Source organism: Hakea prostrata, chromosome 9 (genome assembly GCF_041222555.1).
Source record: "Hakea prostrata isolate BN-2017 chromosome 9, UWA_Hpros_2, whole genome shotgun sequence".
Classification (NCBI taxonomy): domain Eukaryota; kingdom Viridiplantae; phylum Streptophyta; class Magnoliopsida; order Proteales; family Proteaceae; genus Hakea; species Hakea prostrata.
The window spans coordinates 55,713,894-55,720,102 of NC_142608.1; positions in this window are offsets into that span (position 1 = coordinate 55,713,894).

Sequence of the window (6,209 nt, forward strand, 5' to 3'; positions counted from 1 at the left end):
CGTCGGACGTTTTCCTCTACAAGCTGAACGTCTTGGTTCCAGTTTTCCAGCCCCGTCAGTAGACTCGTCCTGTGTGACCCACTGAGTCGTATCAGTACCGGCCGTTGGGGATAGAACCTTGTCCTCAAGGTTCAAAGCAGGGTATCGACTACATAGATCGTGAAAGTCTTCCAAGTAGCATCTTCCGGCAATAAACATTGCCAATGAACAAGAACTTGGGGGTGGGAATCGCCGCAGCGACGAATAGGGTTTGGTGGAGAATGGTGAGGGGAATAGGGTCTGGTGGTGTAACTGTTGTTGAAGAAGAGGGAGTAGAGGGCACGTCACCACTAAATGGCTTGAGGAGGGAAACATGGAATACATTTTGTATCAAGGCCTCTGAAGGAAGAAGTAGGTGGTAGGCAACCTTGCCAATATGCTCCAAGATACGAAGGGACCAAAATAGCATTTAGCGAGTTTATGATTGGGGCGAGCAGCCACCGATGTTTTGCAGTAAGGCCAGATTTTGACCCACACCCAATCTCCAACATTGTATTCTCGATCAATGCGCCATTGGTTAGCCTAAGATTTTAGGCATGCTTGGGCATGATAGAGATGGCGGCGCAGAGCAAAGAGGGCTTCACCGCGGGAAGTCAAAGCTTGGTCGACAGCATCTGCAAAAGTTGATCCAGGGATGTAATGAATCAACGTTGGTGGTGGTCTGCCATAGATGAGCTGGAAAGGGTTGCTTCTAGCAAAGGAATGAAAGGCAGTGTTATAGCAATATTCAGCCCATGGAAGTGTAGTGACCCAGCAAGATGGCATGTCATCCGTGAAGCTTCATAGGTAAGTTTCAAGGAAACGATTAAGGACCTCTATTTGCTCGTTAGTTTGGGGGTGGTAGGCGGTGCTCATGGCGAGCGTAGTGCCTTGATGCTGAAGCAATTCCAGCCTGAACATACTGAGAAAGACGAGGTCGCGGTCACTAACAATTGTCTTTGGAAGACCATGGAGTCGAACAATGTCGTGGAGGAATGTCGTAGCCACACGCAACGCTATGAAATTGGGTGCCAAAGCAGTAAAATGGGCGTATTTGCTGAGGTGAACCACAACCACCAAGATTGCGGACTTGCCGGAGCTAAGAGGGAGGCCAATAATAAAATCCATAGAGAGATCTTCCCATACCTGCATGGGCACCAGTAATGGTTGGAGAAGGCAGATGGGTTTGGACTGTAGTGATTTAATCTGCTGACATGTAGAGCAAGCAGCAACAAACTTTTGGACATCCCTGTGTAAACCTTTCCATTACACATTTGCATAAATTCTTTTGCGGGTGTGAAACCAACTGGAATGCCCCCCTCGTAGAGTATTGTGGTACTCATATAAAACTCGTTGTTGAAGAGACTTTGGGATAACCAATTGGTGGTGGTAGTAGAAGATGCATTCACGAAATGTATAATCCGCGGGAGTTGCGTCATCAGACTGAATGGCGGCAATGATAGGTTGGAGTTATAGCAACATTGTTGTTGACTCGCATAACTCCAGAAAAAAAATCCCAACTGGTTTGTGTCAGAACCATTTGTTTCATCTCCACCAAATCAGTGAGGCCCATTTGGGAAGACCTTGTGGATTTTTTGGTTTGGTTGTATGGGCCGATTAAAATGACTTAGGCTCATGGGCTGGAGAAAGGGCATCAGTGGCCATGTTTTACTTTCCAGGCTTATAGCGAATTTCAAAAATGTATCCCACCAACTTAGTTAACCATTTGGCATGATCAAGTGTTTGAATGGTTTGGGGTGTGAGTTTGCAAGGCTTCGCTAATCAGTTAGGATGAAATTTGCGACCTAATAGGTACTAACGCCAACGACCCACCATTTGAGTGATGGCATACATTTCCCACACATATGTGCAACTGAGCTACATTGTGGGTGTCTTTCTTATTGAAGTAGGCAATTGGATGTCCTCCTTGGGTAAAGACTGCCCCAACACCAAAGCCTGATGCATCCTTTTCAAGCGTAAACAGTTCAATAAAATTTGGTAGAGCCAAAATAGGGTCTTGAGTAAGGGTGCGCTGCAATTGTTGGAAGGCCTCTTGAGCTTCCTGAATCCATGCAAAGGCTCCCCTTTTTAGGAGAGAAGTAAGGGGAATGGCCAAGTGCACACAATTCTTGATGAAATGACGGTAATATCCAGTTAGGCCCAAGAATCCTCGTAGTGCCTTTAATGTTGTCGGTATGGGCCACAGGAGAACTGCCACTACTTTTGTCTGATCCACCACCAGCCCATGAGAGGAAACCACATGGCCCAAATACTCTATGCTTTGTTGCGCAAATGCACACTTAGATAATTTTGCAAATAAGTGATGTGCAACATCTCAAATGTTGTAAATGGGCCTGCCACAATGGGCTGTAAACTAAGAAATCATCAAAAAACACTAGAACAAACCGTCGAAGGTAGGGCTTGAAAATGGAGTTCCTCATAGACTGGAACGCGATGGTGCATTGGTGAGCCCAAAAGGCATCACCAAAAACTTATAGTGTTCGTCATGGGGTGCGGAAAGCTATCTTAGGAACATCTTTGACCTGCACATGAATTTGATGATAACCGGATCTGAGATCCATCTTAGAAAATATTTGTGCACCATATAACTCATCAAACAACTCGTCCACTACAGGTATGGGAACCGGTCTTTAATTGTAAAATCCAGCTTTTACCTAACCTTGACCCGACCCGGTCATTGTTATGTTTGTAGGTCCAAAGACCCGAAGTGGTGGTAGGAGGGACTTATGGGCCCTACTGGTTGATGACGTAATGTCGGGATTCCAGTTTATGGACATTGATGATGCTGCTCCTTCCTTGAGCACATTACCAGTGTTAAGTTAGAATCTGCGCACTGATGAAGAGCGAGACAGTTGAAATAGCAAACGGACTCCTGTGCATAATCCGAAGGTACTCCCTGAAACTAGACCTCTTGAGTGAACTGTAGGAGAAAACCCCATGCAATTTGACCTTGTATAGCCCTCCAAGTCCGCACCTAAAGTTGCTGAACTATTCTGTAAAATTTCTGCAGAGTTTGTTTTGGTCGATACTATTGGTCGATACCATCGACCAAAGGTATCGACCAACAAGTCTGCTGAGCCCAAATTTAAAGATTCTTAGAATATTCTTTTCTATTTATTTATTCCTCGAGACTGGAGCCCTATTCTCGCGTCTTTAACATCTGGGAACATGAGAGAGCCTCCCAAGAACTCCTCCTTGGTAGTGGTGAAGCATCTTCTTCATCAATCATTGCCAACCACTTATTCCTACCTTCTTGTTCCACTTTAAAGGTATGACTCTCTCTCCTAATCACTTTCTCACTCATCTTTTCTCTATTTTACTGTTGGGACCATGGTCAAGGTGCTGCAACCTTGCCTAAACACCTTGCCATGAACCTTCTAAACCCCATACAATGATGTTTTCACCGATAGGACTATGATTGATTCACCTCATGATCATTGACTACACATTTCCATGATTTATTGCTTACCAACTTGCTTTATTTACCAAAACTGAGATGAAGCTCATGATTTACTTAATCTATACCTTGCATATGTGCTCCATGTTACTTCTAAACGATTCCCTACCTAATCCCCCATGTTTTCCCCTAATTTGCATTGAGTTATAGCCAATGCTATGATCTACAACTCTTAACCTTAATATGTCAATTTGGGGATTTCCAAATGGACCATTGGATTATGAAAGTTTCTTGATAATTAGTGTCCCCATGTTGTGCTTAGACTATCCTCCAAGTTTCATGTCAATCCGAGACCCGGAAGACCAAATCGGGCAAGAATCCGAAAAGCCGCCCATGTCGTCCCGGAATTGATTTGGTCGATACTATTGGTCGATACTATCGACCAAATGTATCGACCAATAGAGTTCTTTTCAAGCAACTTTTGCCCGATTCGATTCGTTTGATCTCCGATTGTTCCGATCTCTTCTCTAACCTTTCATATATGCTTGTTTAGGACTTTAAGACTATTTGGGGCCTTGCTTGTGATCTTGGACCATTCTCTTCTCCGATTCAAGGTAAGGATAGTTATCGATGTAATTACCTATGATATGGAAATCTTGACTTGGTATTCCTAACCTAGTAAATATAGTTTCTATTTCATATTCTTATCATGTTAGACTTGCTACATATGTCTTTTAACAGTAGCTTTGTGTTTACATTATATTACTTCAATGTTTTATCATGTTTATCAATTTCAATATATGATGACTTATGTCAATGTCATGAATTGAATGTTTATTATGACGTTGTATCTTGTGAACTGATATGATGAACTTGGGCATGTGATTGCTTAAGTATAACTTGGGATTGAGGGGTACCCTATTGGTGCTTCTGTCCTTGGACATCGGAGGGAATAGTATGGGATGTTCTCCGAAGGTGTCCATTGACGCTTTCCGGGTTATTGAATGACATGCATAGGATTTGTCTAGATGTATGGCTAGGATGTCCCTATCATATCGGACCCGATTCGGAAGGGCATTGAGACCGAACAACCCGTGGTAGTAGTGTGAATTTGTGGGCGCTCAAGACGGTATCCACTCCGTGAGAGGACATAAATTGCATTACGGTTACCCGAAAGGGGCCATTTATTGGTAGGGTTACAAATGGCTAGACTTGGGCTCACGGGCACTCAAGACCGGTGAAATGATCCGTGAGAGGGACGTGAGAGCTTCCTGTTTACCATTTGTGGATGACCAATAGGGTTGATGAGTCCGGTGAGTAATATCCGTGACTCTAGTGTGAAGGATACCGGAAAGGATCCCGAGAGGGGAGGAATGGAAGTATCTGGAACCGGCATGATATGATTAAGTAGATGACTTGCATTGGGCTAGGCTATACCCCGACATGCGCCAATACTTAGACCAAACGGTGATGTGAGAGAGCGGTGACCGAAACCCCCAACCATGGATTTGTCCGAGAGGGATGCGGGACCCAATTCCCCCGGTGATGAGTGACTAAGACTACCTAAAGAAGTATGGTGCTATGACTTAAAGCATGTCTACCATAGATGACCAGCATACTTAGAATAAAGTCATATTGCATTATATGCCTCATATCATCTGCATCATTTTATGATTATCTTGTGGTTTATGTGTGGTGGGATAACTTCCTTGCTTGAGTTCTTTTGAACTCATTCCTTTTCTCGTTGCAATATTTTGTTAGGCTATTCTACAGGTGATTACTCCGATGGCACCCTCCCCGAGGCGGACCCAGATACCTCATACTACCATCCGGAGGTCTGGCTACGTTGAAGACTTCGGTGACCATACCGAAGAAGATTACCGGGCGTACCTGTGGTTAGCCCCGGAGTTGTATGGGAGCAGTCATGTTGGGTCTCCATGGTCCTCAACTTTGAAGAAGATATATTTATTATGGAGGAGACTTATGAGTAGTTATCCCTTCTTTTGTGACAGTTTACTTAGAAGAATTGTAATAACTTTAACTTACCTTTATAACTTGAGACATGTACTTAACTAAATTTTGACCTCACTTCCGTTTGGTGAAGGAGTGGATTCCGCCCACTGCCTTCTTAATTTATCTGATTTGATATTTATTTCCGCACTCTGATTATGTCTGACACCTTATTTCTGAATTCCATGATCATTCATTGTTAGTTTATGATTATTATCTGTTCATGATTGTATTATCGTCGATGTGGATTATGTGGTCCCTGAACTATGGATCTTCGGGGCTGTGGATCACATCCCGGGTATGCCAGATAGGGTACCGGCTGGGTGGATGTGACATTAATGGTGATAGCATTAAGGACACGGTAGTCCACACAGAAATGCCAAGTGACATCTCTCTTCTTTACCAAAAGCACTGGGGAGGAGAAGGGACTCGTACTAGGCCAAATAATGCCGGTAGAGAGCATCTGATTTACTTGGGTTTCAATCTCATTTTTTTGAAAATAGGGATATCTATAAGGTCTTGCATTCACTGGTTCGGAAAATGAATCAAGTGATCCTACACTTGAACCAGGGGTAGGCCCTTTGGCTTCTTAAAAATGGCTTCTAACTTTGCGAATAGTAGGGGAAGTTCTGGTGTAATTTGGGTAGACATGGCTTGTTCTGTTGACATTAATTCTAACTGGAACAAGACCCATCCAGACCCATTGGCTATTACCATGTGAAGGCCTTGGTATTTAATAGGTTCAGGCCCATTTGATCCAATC